The following is a 14,359-nucleotide window of genomic DNA, read 5'->3' on the forward strand; positions in this document are numbered from 1 at the left end:
TTGTATTACCCCATGGAGGATCCGCCAGCAGATCAGTCACTGGTCAAACATTTATTGGTCTTTAGTTTATTGTTTTGATAGATTGAATCCAATCCACAGTTCCATTAAGTACATATGAATTTCATTGCACAATATTTGATGCTGAACTGCAATTTTTACTGGATTTTCTTCACAGTCTTTGGGTGCTTGGTTCCCAATATTCTTCCCCTTCTCTCTCTCTCTCTCTCTCGAAACCATCCGCACTTGCTGTAGCGTGACTACCCATCATCCCAATGCTTCAGTGAGGTGACCATTCTTCACAGGAAAAAAATTCAAAGTTTGATCTGATTTGATTGATTATTGTCACATGTATTATTATACAGTGAAAAGTATTGTTTCTGCGGGCTGTACAGACAAAGCATACCGTTCATAGAGAAAGAAAGGCAAGTGTTCAGAATGTTGTGTTACAGTCATCACTAGCGTGTAGAGAAAGATCAACTTAATATGAGGTGGGTCCATTCTAAAGTCTGACAGCAGCAGAAAAGAAGCTGTTCTTGAGTTGGTTGGTACGTGACCTCAGACTTTTGTATCTTTTTCTAGTGGGAGAAGATGGAAAAGAGAATGTCCGGGGTGAGTGGGGTCCTTAATTATCCTGGCTGCTTTTCCGAGGCAGCGGATGACAGAGTCAATGGATGAGAGGCTGGTTTGAGTGATGGATTGGGCTTCCTTCATGACTCTTTGTAGTTTCTTGCGTTCTCGGTCAGAGCAGGAGCCAGACCAAGCTGTGGTACAACCAGAAAGGATGGTTTCTATGGCGCATCTGTAAAAATTGGTGAGAATTGCAGCGGATATGCCAAAATTCCTTAGCCTCCTGAGAAAGTAGGGGCATTGGTGGGCTTTCTTAACTATACAAAGAACAAAGAAAATTACAGCACAGGAACAGGCCCTTCGGTCCTCCAAGCCTGCACCGACCATGCTGCCTGACTTAACTAAAACCCCCTACCCTTCCAGGGACCATATCCCTCGACAGTGTCAGAGTGGAGGGACCAGGACATTTGTTGGTGATGTGGGCACCTGGAAACCTGAAGCACTCGACCATTTCCACTTCATTCCCAGGCTGTCAAACTGTATAAGACAGCAGCCCAATCCTTCCCTTCCCTTCCCTGGTTCTCACAAGTGTAATTTTCAGCACCAGCCACTGACTAGGAATCCCTCATTGATTGCCTCCCCTCACTCCTTGAGAGATTCTGTAGCTGTCACCTGGTGACGCAGAGTCAAAACCAGATGGCTTGATACCACACACGGTGATGCACCAACTCTGAACCTCATGGGAGTGAGGAGTTAAAGCTGACCAAAAAGATAATACCTTTCAATTGCTCAACGTTGGGATGTTTCAATGAAAGGAAAGCAAACTATCTTGTTTGTTTGTCTTTGTGCTCAGAGATATTTGAGTCCTTGTATGAACCAAGAGCGATCAATAATGTTGGAAGTTTGGGCTATTGCTGTTTGCACCAAAATCTGCTTCACGTAGAAGCAAACACAGAAACTAGAAGCAGGATTAGGCCATTCGGCCCTTCGAGCCTGCTCCGCCATTCATTATGATCAATAACTGCTCCCCAGTCAGGCGACACAGCTCTTTATTCAGTCTACTCACTCCACACTCCAAATGTTGATTGCCCGCTCTGGGCGGATCCCAACAGCTCACCCCACACCCCGAGGTGACATGAACCATTCCCTTAAAGGGACTATGCCCCCAAAAAACATAACACGTAGAAACTAGAAGCAGGAGGAGGCCATTCGGCCCTTCCAGCCTGCTTCGCCATTCATTATGATCATGGCTGATCATCAAATTCAATACCCTGATCCCACTTTCCCCTCATATCCCTTGATACCTTTAGCCCCAAGAGCTATATCTAATTTCTTCTTGTAATCACACAACATTTTGGCCTCAACTACTTTCTGTGGTCGTGAATTCCACAAATTCACCACTCTCTGGGTGAAGAGATTTCTCCTCACCTCAGTCCTAAAAAGTTTACCCCTTATCCTCAAACTATGATCCCTAGTTCTGGACTGCCCCACCATCGGGACCATTCTTTCTGAATCTTACCCTGTCTAATCCTGTTAGAATTTTATAAGTTTCTATGAGATCCCCTCTCACTCTTCTAAACCCCAGTGAATATAATCCTAACCGACTTAGTCTCTCCTCATAGGGGGCATAACTATAGGGTTCATGGTGGGAGATATAGGAAGGATATCAGAGGTAGGTTCTTTACGTAGAGAGTGGTTGGGGTATGGAATGGACTGCCTGCAGTGATAGTGGAGTCAGACACTTTAGGAACACTTAAGCGGTTATTGGATAGGCACATGGAGCACACCAGGATGATGGGGAGTGGGATAGCTTGATCTTGGTTTCAGATAAAGCTCGGCACAACATCGTGGGCCGAAGGGCCTGTTCTGTGCTGTACTGTTCTATATGACAGACCTGCCATCCCAAGGATCAGCCTGGTAAGCCTTCGCTGTACTCCCTCTCTAGCAAGGACATCCTTCCTCAGATAAGGACACCAAAATTGCGCATAACACTCCAGGTGTGGTCTCACCAACGCCCTATACAATTGCAGTAAAACATTCCTATCTTTGTACTCAAATCCTCTTGCTATGAAGGTCAACATACCATTTCCCTTCTTTCCTGCCTGCTGTACCTGTGCGCTTACTTTCAGTGATTGATGCACGAAGACACCAACGTTTTACTGAACATCCATCTCGCTCAGTTTACACCCATTCAAATAAAAACCTATCTTTGCTACCAAAGTGGATAACCTCACATTTATCCACATTATACTGCATCTGCCATGCAGATGCCCACACACTCGCTCTGTCCAAATCACACTGAAGCAACTCTGCATCCTCCTCACAGCTCACCCTTCCACCCAACTCTGTATCATCTGCAAATTTAGAGATAATACATTTAGTTCCCTCGTCGAAATCATGAATATATAATCTGAACGGGTATGGCTCTGGCACAAATCCCTGTGGTACCCTACTAGTCACTATCTGCCAACTGGGAAAAGACCCATTTATGCCAACTCTTTGCTTCCTGTCTGCTAACCAGCTTTCTAGCCATCTCAAGGCACTACCCGCAATCCCATGTGCTTTAACTTTTCATAATAATCTGCTATGTGAGATCTTGTTGAAAGCCTTCTGAAAGTCCAAATACATCACATCCATCGGTTCTCCCTGATCAACTCTACAAGTTACATCCTCAAAGAATTCCAGCCGATTTTTCAAGCATGATTTCCCTTTTGTAAATCCACGCTGATTTTACCTGATTATGCCACTGCTTTCCAAATGCTGTGCTATAAAATCCTTGATAATAGACACTAGCAACTTCCCCACTACTGACGTTAGGCTCATTGGCCTATAGTTCCTTGTTTTCTCCCTACTGCCCTTTTTAAACCATGGGCTTACATTAGCTACCCTCCAATCTGTGGGAACCATTCCAGAGTCCAGAATTTTGGAAAATGACCATCAAAAAATCTTCTATTTCTAGGGCTACTTCCTTAACCTCTCTGGGATGAAGATTATTAGGCCCTGGAGATTTACCTGCCTTCAATCCCATTAATTTCCCCAAAACCATAATATCTCAGAAGACTAAGGAAATTTGGCATGTCAGCTACGACTTTCACCAACTTTTACAGATGCACCAAAGAAAGCATTCTTTCTGGTTGTATCACAGCTTGGTATGGCTCCTGCTCTGCCCAAGACAGCAAGAAACTACAAAAGGTCATGAATGTAGCTCAATCCATCACTCAAACCATTCTCCCATCCATTGACTCTGTCTACAATTCCCTCTGTCACGGAAAAGCAGCCAGCATAATTAAGGACCCCTCGCAGCCCGGACATTCTCTCTCCCACCTTCTTCCGTCGGGAAAAAGATACAAAAGTCTGAGGTTACGTACCAACCCACTCAAGAACAGCTTCTTCCCTGCTGCTGTCAGACTTTTGAATGGACCTACCTTGCATTAAGCTGATCTTTCTCTACACCCTAGCTATGACTGTGACACTACATTCTGTGCACTCTCGTTTCCTTCTCTATGAATGGTATGCTCTGTCTGTAGAGCGCGCAAGAAACAATAATTTTCACTGTATACTAATACATGTGACAATAATAAATCAAATCAAATCATCTTGACTAATACTGATTTCCCTTCAACTCCTCACTAAAACTTATGCTTCTCAGAACTTTAGGTATATTATTCATGTCTTCCTTTGTGAAGACAGCAGCAAAGTATAAACTTAGTTCCTCAGCCATTTCTTTGTTGCCTGTTATGAATTCCCCTGTTTCTGACTGTGAGGAACCTACATTTGTTTTTGCTTTGAGGTTGGAGTGTTTACTGTTGGAGTGTTTACTGCAATGAACACATAGACTAAACTTATCTCTGAAGAGTGCTGTGCCAGTAGATGTACATTTATAAGATGTATAATTTTATAAATGGGGTGTTAAGTCTAATGACTTAATTCAGAATTTATTTTGTTTGCAGATGTTGCAATTCCAGATGTGATTTCCTAACTGGGTGAAAATCTGGGGGGAGCGGCACGGTGGCACAGTGGTTAGTGCTGCTGCCTCACAGCGCCTGGGACCCGGGTTCGATTCCAGCCTCGGGTGACTCTCTGTGTGAAGTTTGCACATTCTCCCTGTGTCTGCGTGGGTTTCCTCCGGGTGCTCCAGTTTCCTCCCACGCTCCAAAGATGTGCGCTTTCGGCTGATTGGCCATGCTAAGTTGCCCCTTCGTGTCAGGGGGACCAGCAGGGTAAATACGTGGGGCTGAGTGGATAGGGCCTGGGTGGAATTGTTATCGGTGCAGGCTCGATGGGCCGAATAGCTTCCTTCTGCACTGTCGGGATTCTATGATTCTATAAAAATCTACTCAGTGCTTAAAAAAAAAGTAATTCTGAATCAGGCGCTGATGAACATTGTTGCGGCTGTGTTGAGGAAGTGTTATCCCGCATTTAACTGGACTGTATCTGGGACTGCAGCGCGGTGCTTTGTAAGATGCTCACTTGGCAACAAACTCCTTTACTGCTGTCGGATTTGTGTAGTTACAACTCACAAGTCTGTGGCTCGGTCCGGGGGAGTGCACACTTGTGGCTCGGTCCGGGGGAGTGCACACTTGTGGCTCGGTCCGGGGGAGTGCACACTTGTGGCTCGGTCCGGGGGAGTGCAGACTTGTGGCTCGGTCCGGGGGAGTGCACACTTGTGGCTCGGTCCGGGGGAGTGCACACTTGTGGCTCGGTCCGGGGGAGTGCAGACTTGTGGCTCGGTCCGGGGGAGTGCACACTTGTGGCTCGGTCCGGGGGAGTGCACACTTGTGGCTCGGTCCGGGGGAGTGCACACTTGTGGCTCGGTCCGGGGGAGTGCAGACTTGTGGCTCGGTCCGGGGGAGTGCACACTTGTGGCTCGGTCCGGGGGAGTGCACACTTGTGGCTCGGTCCGGGGGAGTGCACACTTGTGGCTCGGTCCGGGGGAGTGCACACTTGTGGCTCGGTCCGGGGGAGTGCACACTTGTGGCTCGGTCCGGGGGAGTGCACACTTGTGGCTCGGTCCGGGGGAGTGCACACTTGTGGCTCGGTCCGGGGGAGTGCACACTTGTGGCTCGGTCCGGGGTAGTGCACACTTGTGGCTCGGTCCGGGGGAGTGCACACTTGTGGCTCGGTCCGGGGGAGTGCACACTTGTGGCTCGGTCCGGGGGAGTGCACACTTGTGGCTCGGTCCGGGGGAGTGCACACTTGGGTGTGATGTACGTGCCTGCACCATTGCAATTTAGTTTGGATGATATTTGTTATTTCTCTTTTTAATTCTGTCCCTCTTCAGATCTCTAAAGGGCTGAAGTAAAAAGAAGAAAAACAGCTGGCAAAAGATCAAATTGCTCATACCGTAAAACTGTTGGTGTAAAATTCAGCCATTGTTCTCAGTCCTTTCTGTGAAATCTCTCCTCTTCTGCTGTTTAAAGATACATTTAAAATTGTGAAGCATGTATTTGTGGAATGAGTTAGCAGTGGTGGGGGTGCGGGGCGGGGCGGGGGGGGGAGATGTTGGGGGGCATTGGATTTTTAAGTTTAAGTTTATTTATTAGTGTCACAAGTAGGCTTACATTAACACTGCAATGAAGTTACAAGTGTGCACTCCCCCGGACCGAGCCACAAGTCTGCACTCCCCTAGTCGCCACACTCCGGCACCTGTTTGGGTTTCACTGAGGGAGATTTTTTTTTTAGCATTGCCAATGAACCTAACCAGCATGTGGGAGGAAACCGGAGCACCCGGAAGAAACCCACACAGGGAGTACCTACAGACTCCACACAGACAGTGACCCAAGCCGAGAATAGAAACCAGGTCCCTGGCACTGCGAGGCAGCAGTGCTAACCACTGTGCCACCGTGCCGCTTCTCCTGGGGGGCAGTAACAGAGCCTGGTGGTTGTGGTATTTTATGTCACTGGTCGATATGTTAGTTCCCCAGCTTCACCCGACCTTCTGGCTGTTAGTTGGTCCAATTGGAGAAAATACTTTCCAAACAGTGTAGGGTTCGGACCCCATTTTGAACCTGACTCTAGGGTCCAGAAGTCCATGAGTAAAATTCCAACCTGTAGTTTTGTTACCTTTGGGGGGACCCAGGTATGAATTTAATGCAGATAAATGGAAAGATTTCCTGTGTGTTGGTTTGAAGGAATCTCTCCCACCCCCGCCTCCTGGATGGCGCGGGATTAAGATGTAATGTGACAGTTAGGGTCTGAGTTTGATTCATAGAAGTGATATGGCACAGAAGGAGGCCATTCAGCCCATTGTGTCTGTACCAGCTCTCCGAATGATCATCGTTATTTAGTGCCATTCCCCTGCCTTTTCCCCGTGGCCCCGCACATTGTTTCCATTCACGTAATCATCAAATGTCCTCTTGAATGCCTCGGTTGAACCAGCCTCCACCACACTTCCAGGCAGAACATTCCAGACCCCAACCAGCTGCTCCGTGGAAAAGGTTTTTCTCACATCGCATTTGCTCCTTTTGAAAATCACTTCAAATCTGTTCCCTCTCCTTCTTAATCCTTTTAAGAGTGGGAAGAGATTCTTCCTCTGTGGTTGGAGAACGGGAGCATAATTCAGTATTGATGATGTTTTCTATGGAAGGCACGGTGGCACAATGGTTAGCACTGCTGCCTCACAATGCCAGGGACCCGGGTTCGATTCCGGCCTTGGGCCACTGTCTGTGTGGAGTTTGTACGTTCTCCCCGTGTCTGTGTGGGTTTCCTCCGGGTGCTCCGGTTTCCTCCCACAGTCCAAAGAAGTGCAGGTTAGGTTGATTGGCCATTCTAAATTGACCCTTAGTGTCAGGGGATTAGCAGGGTAAATACATGGGACTATGGGGATAAGGCCTGGGTGGATTGTTGTCAGTATAGGCTCGATGGGCCAAATGGCCTCTTTCTGCACTGTAGGGATTCTGTTCTATGCTATTCTATTTGAGTGTGCGTGGGACTGCTTGATGCCATAACTGGGCATTCAAAATGGAGACTGTTCTGTTCTTCACCACTAACCTTGCTCAGCTCATTAACTCTCAAAATAAAACGACAAAGTTTAGCATCCTTTCATCCTTCTGGATTCGCTCATCTAGATAATCCTAACTAAAGTTTATTTATTAGTGTCACAAGTTGGCTTCCATTAACACTGCAATGAAGTTACTGTGAAAATCCCCTAGTCGCCACACTCCGGTGCCTGCTCGGGTACACTGAGGGAGAATTTAGCGTGGCCAATGCATCTAACCAGCACGTCTTTCGGACTGTGGGAGCAAACCAGAGCACCTGAAGGAAACCCGCACTGACATGGGGCGAACGTACAAACTCCACGCAGACAGTGGCCCAAGCCGGGAATCGAACCCAGGTCCCCGGCGCCGTGGGACAGCAGTGCTAAGCGCTGTGCCACCGTGCCGCCCAAGTGACCCAACTCGTGACTCTCACAGGACATTCTTTGCGTGCAGTTTAGTGTAACATCAGTCTCCACTGGGAAACAGCCTGACAACACACAGCCACACATGAACAACGACCACTTGGGGTGGGGCGCAGTGAATCACCCTTTAGCAATGAGTCAATGGTACAAGAAGAGAAAGGGATGGGGGTGGTGGGGAGAAAAGCAGCACAAATTAAAAAAAGCCGAGGAAAGAAATCGATTGAAGCCAGATGAGTTGATTGGCAATGAGGGTCCGAGAACAGAAATGCCTTTAATTGACCTTAAAAACATGTCTTATCTAATCAGTGAAACAGAGTAGAGTGAAGGCAATAAATGGTGCTCATTTTTGCTTATTTTACCAGCTTTGAAATCGTCCTTGTGTGAGGTCTTATTTGTGATTGCACAATGTTGCTCAACAGGGTTAATGGAAAACTGAAATGATATGGAGTAGTGAAGGCTGCGCATTGTATTGCAGCGGTGAGGGTGTGCAGTGCCCCACCAAACAACAGACATGGCATCAAATAACACCAGCACATTTATTAACAAAGCGATATAGAATTTGGGAACACACTAGCTCAGAGATCAGATGAAGACATAAACTTGCATTCATTTATCACCTGCTCCATCCCAAAGCGCTTTACTTGGATTACCTGGATTCACAGTCACAGCTGCCCATGGCGATGGACACACAGCAAGATCCCACAATCGGCACTGACGTGAATGGCAAATTGAGCAGCAATTTTGTTGGTATTGGCTCGGAGACCAGGGGAGCGCGATCTTCCCGCCCCTTCACGCCACACTCCCCGCTGCAGCGAAGACGGAGAATTTGGCCACAAGCCTAATCTCCATTCACTGCGGCGGGGTGGGAAAATTCCACCGGCGTTAACGATCGGAAAATTCGAGCTCAGGAGATTTTCCAGTTCTTCCTTAAATAATCATTAGATCTTTTACCATCGACTTCAACAGGCAGGTAAGGTCCTCATTTAAGCTTGGATTTTAGCTGGGTTGTGAAGACTCTGGGGACCTTTAGAAATTATTATTAGGTCATGCATCTGACGGATCACAATTCCACTGGTGGTGGAGAGGGAGGTGGTGGTCGGAAGGAGTGAGATGTGACTCACACCGTGTTTGTGTTAGGAATTGTTAAAGTGGATGCAAATACACGTAAGGGGAAATAAGGTATACAGAACTGTAAAGTTGTCAGGTTTTTTAATTGCCTGTCCCTTAAAAATGGACAAAAAATAGACTGCTTATGTCTGAGTTGAAAAAAATCTGCTTGCAGTTTCAATAGCTGTTTGTTGACATGAATCTGAGTGCCATCATTATAGTATTATTACAGCCTGATTGATATCCATAATCAATCATTATTACAGAGGAGGGTGGGAAGTTAATTGACAGCTGCAAGAGGCTATTAAAGGATCTTTAATGATGTTTGTTTTAATAAGGGATGACATATTTGAGGGGATTAAATGTATTGAATGGGCTTTAATGAATGTGTATTTTTATATAGTGAAGTCAGAAATAGATGTTTGAAGAAATTATTTAATCTCAGCATGACTCCTGAAGTCTTTCAATTGTGGATGCTGGATCAGTTGGCATGGAAGGGTGGTGGATCAGTTGGCTTTGCAAAGGGTGGTGGATGGGGGACATGTATTGGCATGTATTGGCATGAGTTGGCACTAAGTTGGTGTAGGATCTATAAGGGACCCATGGGGGTGTGGAAAGCATGGGTTAGCATGAGTTGGCCTATATAGGCCTTGGGAGTGGGTGGTGGGGTGCTGGATGTGAGGCCCAGAGGGACTAAAATTTAACAAAACAATTGGTGTGAAGTGCCCCAGTTGTGTCTGAGAACTTAGGCTGGCCTTTTTATCAGCCTGCATGTGCCAGCCCCTGTGGTAGCATTAGATGGGTGGATGGGCCTGGCCTAATCGTTTAATTGCTTATCTGCTTATTTTCTTGTATCAAATTTTAGTTTTTAATCCATTGGCTGGAAGTATGAAATTGGACTTTGAATAAATGGACTTTGTTGAAACAGAGACTTAATTGGCAGCAAATGTCGGGCACTAGTGTATGTTCCTGTATGTTCCACATTCTGACCCCATTGAGTGGACACAGCAAGAGTGCAAACTCATCATGGACAATGACACCCCTGGGGTTTGTGAACTTCCTGACCTATCAATGAAACTTCGACAGTATTTAACAGCTGAATATGAACCATTCAGAGGTTAATTGCTTGGGCAAAAGACCTTGATTTTTAAGATAGCTTACCAGGCAAACTAATCAAGTTCTATTTGGAAAATGCAATTATGTTTGAATTACTGGCAATTGGAGAGAGGTCACATGACCAGCACAAGTCCTTTATGTAAATTAAGCACGTGTTTCATGAGCAGAACTGGATAGCAGTTAAGCTAGATGGAGCTCCTACTCCCCCACTCTCTCTACTCAGCTAACGGGTTTGCACCCGGATTCGATTCCCGGCTTGGCTCACTGTCTGTGTGGAATCTGCATGTTCTCCCCGTGTCTGCGTGGGTTTCCTCCGACTGCTCCGGTTTCCTCCCACAATCTGAAAGATGTGCTGGTTAGGTGCATTGGCCACGCTAAATTCTCCCTCAGTGTACCCGAACGGGCGCTGGAGTGTGGCGACTAGAGGATTTTCACAGTAACTTCATTGCAATGTTAATGTATGCCTACTTGTGACACTAATAAATACATAAATAATTTGACTTTGTCTCCGTCCTGCAGTAGACGGAGATTTTAAGGGAAGATCTCAACCCCACAACTGTGTCTGCAGGAGAGCAAACAACCCTAGCTTTCATATCTTAGACGCAAGACCATTGAATTCAGCCTGAATCCAGTTGAAACTCCAAGCCACAAACTGTGAAGTTCTTTCATTTCTGATGCATTCTAATTTGATCATTCTACCCTCCCCCACTCTAATCCGTATGCGTGAACTTCGGGGGTGTTTGCGGAAGTCAGAGTGTATTTTATTATTCTATCCAGTTTGGTTTAAGTATGATGGAAGGCAGTGGTGTCATGGCATTATCGCTGGGCGAGTGACCCAGAGACCCAGGGTAATGCTCTGGGGACCCGGATTCGAATCCCGCCACGGCAGATGGTGACATTTGAATTCAAGTAAAATCTGGATTAAAAGTCTACTGATGATCACAAAACCATTGTCAGTTGTCATTAAAAAAACCCCATCTGGTTCACTCATGTCCTTGAGGGAAGGAAATCTGCCGTCCTTACCCGGTCTGGCCTACATGTGACTCCAGAGCCACAGCAATGTGGTTGACTCTTAAAGGCTCTCGGAGATGGTCAATGAATGCTGGCCCATCCAGCGACGCCCATATCCCATGAACGAATATAAAAAACCCTAACTTCCTACTTTGTTAAACTCAAGAAAACCTGTTTGGTAGGTTATTTCACGATCACAGAGTGTGAAGAGGTTAATGAATTGGCGAGTGTAAACTTTCACAAACAAGCAACGCTGCTATGGTCAACGCAGGAGGGTGAAAAGAACATAAGAACATAAGAAATAGGAGCAGGAGTAGGCCATCTAGCCCCTCGAGCCTGCCCCGCCATTCAATAAGATCATGGCTGATCTGACGTGGATCAGTACCACTTACCCGCCTGATCCCCATAACCCTTAATTCCCTTACCGATCAGGAATCCATCCATCCGCGCTTTAAACATATTCAGCGAGGTAGCCTCCACCACCTCAGTGGGCAGAGAATTCCAGAGATTCACCACCCTCTGGGAGAAGAAGTTCCTCCTCAACTCTGTCTTAAACCGACCCCCCTTTATTTTGAGGCTGTGTCCTCTAGTTTTAACTTCCTTACTAAGTGGAAAGAATCTCTCCGCCGCCACCCTATCCAGCCCCCGCATTATCTTATAAGTCTCCATAAGATCCCCCCTCATCCTTCTAAACTCCAACGAGTACAAACCCAATCTCCTCAGCCTCTCCTCATAATCCAAACCCCTCATCTCCGGTATCAACCTGGTGAACCTTCTCTGCACTCCCTCCAATGCCAATATATCCTTCCTCATATAAGGGGACCAATACTGCACACAGTATTCCAGCTGCGGCCTCACCAATGCCCTGTACAGGTGCATCAAGACATCCCTGCTTTTATATTCTATCCCCCTCGCAATATAGGCCAACATCCCATTTGCCTTCTTGATCACCTGTTGTACCTGCAGACTGGGCTTTTGCGTCTCATGCACAAGGACCCCCAGGTCCCTTTGCACGGTAGCATGTTTTAATTTGTTTCCATTGAGATAGTAATCCCATTTGTTATTATTTCCTCCAAAGTGTATAACCTCGCATTTCTCAACGTTATACTCCATTTGCCATATCCTCGCCCACTCACTCAGCCTGTCCAAATCTCTCTGCAGATCTTCTCCGTCCTCCACACGATTCACTTTTCCTTGAAAAGAGGGGAGGCGTTCGACTCCCTCCTCACCTGATTGTAACAAGCTTCAGAACCATCTTCTGCAGTAACGTCTTGGCAATTTAGAATGGCTCAAGAGGCTTTTTTAAATCCTGTGGCTTCAAATGCCTTTAGCAATGATTATTTTATCATTAGCTGGTAACAAGCCTTCCACAGGCAGGTCTTGTTACCAGCTAGTTGCCAGTAACAACTTTACAACAAGTTTCAATGATGCTGTTGAGCCCACTCTGCCATGCAACTGGGATGCTCCCAACTAGCTCTGAGACTGGGCTATTGCAGGACCTTCTGTGGTCAAAACTGCTGTAAGCTTATCACTCTTCAGCTGAATAACGAGACTTTAGAGTTCTTCTTACTTCACAGCAGACCCAGCATGATGGTGCCTTGATTCTTGCCACTGAGATCTCGCACAAACAGCAGCAGTATCATAGAAACCCTACAGTGCAGAAAGAGGCCATTTGGCCCATCGAGTCTGCACCGACCACAATCCCACCCAGGCCCCACCCCCTTATCCCTACATATTTACCCGTTAATCCCTCTAACCTACGCATCTCAGGACACTAAGGGGGCAATTTTTAGCACAGCCAATCAACCTAACCCGCACATCTTTGGACTGTGGGAGGAAACTGGAGCACCCGGAGGAAACCCACGCAGACACGAGGAGAATGTGCAAACTCCACACAGACAGTGACCCAAGCCGGGAATCGAACCCAGGTCCCTGGAGCTGTGAAGCAGCAGTGTTAACCACTGTGCTACCGTGCCGCAGTAGCTCAACATTTAACTCTATATGAAATGAGCTTTAGACTGATGCACAGGATAACATGGGATACACAGCACATAAACAGGCCATTTGGCGAAACCAGTCATTGCTGGCGTTTATGCTCCATTCGAGCCTCCTTCCTGCTTTCCCCATCTCAATCTAACCCTCCATTCCCTTCTCCTTGTCCAGCGTCCCCTTATATGCATCTCCCACTCCCCGTGGTGGCGGGCTGTGTTTTCTCACCACTCATGTGGCATGGTGGCACAGTTGTTAGCATTGCTGCCTCACAGATATAATATCATTAGCAGGCTTGACGTTGCCCAGCTGGCATGATGTCAGGTTGGCGCAAATCACGACTGGTTTTGGAAAATGAAGACCTGTCATGATGACCGCGCCAAGGGCGCACAGGTAAGTATGACCCTTGGGTGGTGAAGGAAATGCCTAGGCCTTGGCAGTGCCAACCTGGGCAGCCCTACTGTGGGGTGTTCCCCCATGTGTGGTGGCGGCGGTACACCCCGATGTCTGTTGGGTGGGGGAGGGGGGTTCAATCTGGAGTGCCGGCTGTACATTTGGAGTGATAAACTCTGGTTTTCTATCTCAACCTGACACACTGCCAAATTTTGGCGAAAATTCCTCCCATTAATATCATAGAATCCCTACATGCAGAAGGAGGCCATTCAGCCCATTGAGTCTGCACCGACCACAATCCCACCCAGGCCCTATCCCCATAACCTCACATATTTACCCTGCTAATCCCTTGACACTAGAGTCAATTTAGCATGGCCAATCCACCTAACCCGCACATCTTTGGACTGTGGGAGGAAACCGGAGCACCTGGAGGAAACCCACGCAGACACAGGGACAATGTGCAAACTCCAGACAAAGAGTGAGCCGAGGCTGGAATTGAACCCGGGTCCATGGCGCTGTGAGGCAGCAGAGCTCACCACTGTGCCGTGCGTGGGTTTCCTCCGGGTGCTCTGATTTCCTCCCACAGTCCAAAGATGTACGAGTTAGGGTGGATTGGCCATGCTAAATTGCCCCTTGGTGTTAGGGGGACTAGCAGGGTAAATACATGGGGTTACGGAGGTAGGGCCTGGGTGGGATTGTTGTCGGTACAGGCTCGATGGGCCGAATGGCCTCCTTCTGCACTCTAGGGATACTATGATACATATAATTTGTTTTTAT

Source organism: Mustelus asterias, chromosome 12 (assembly GCF_964213995.1).
Source record: "Mustelus asterias chromosome 12, sMusAst1.hap1.1, whole genome shotgun sequence".
Classification (NCBI taxonomy): domain Eukaryota; kingdom Metazoa; phylum Chordata; class Chondrichthyes; order Carcharhiniformes; family Triakidae; genus Mustelus; species Mustelus asterias.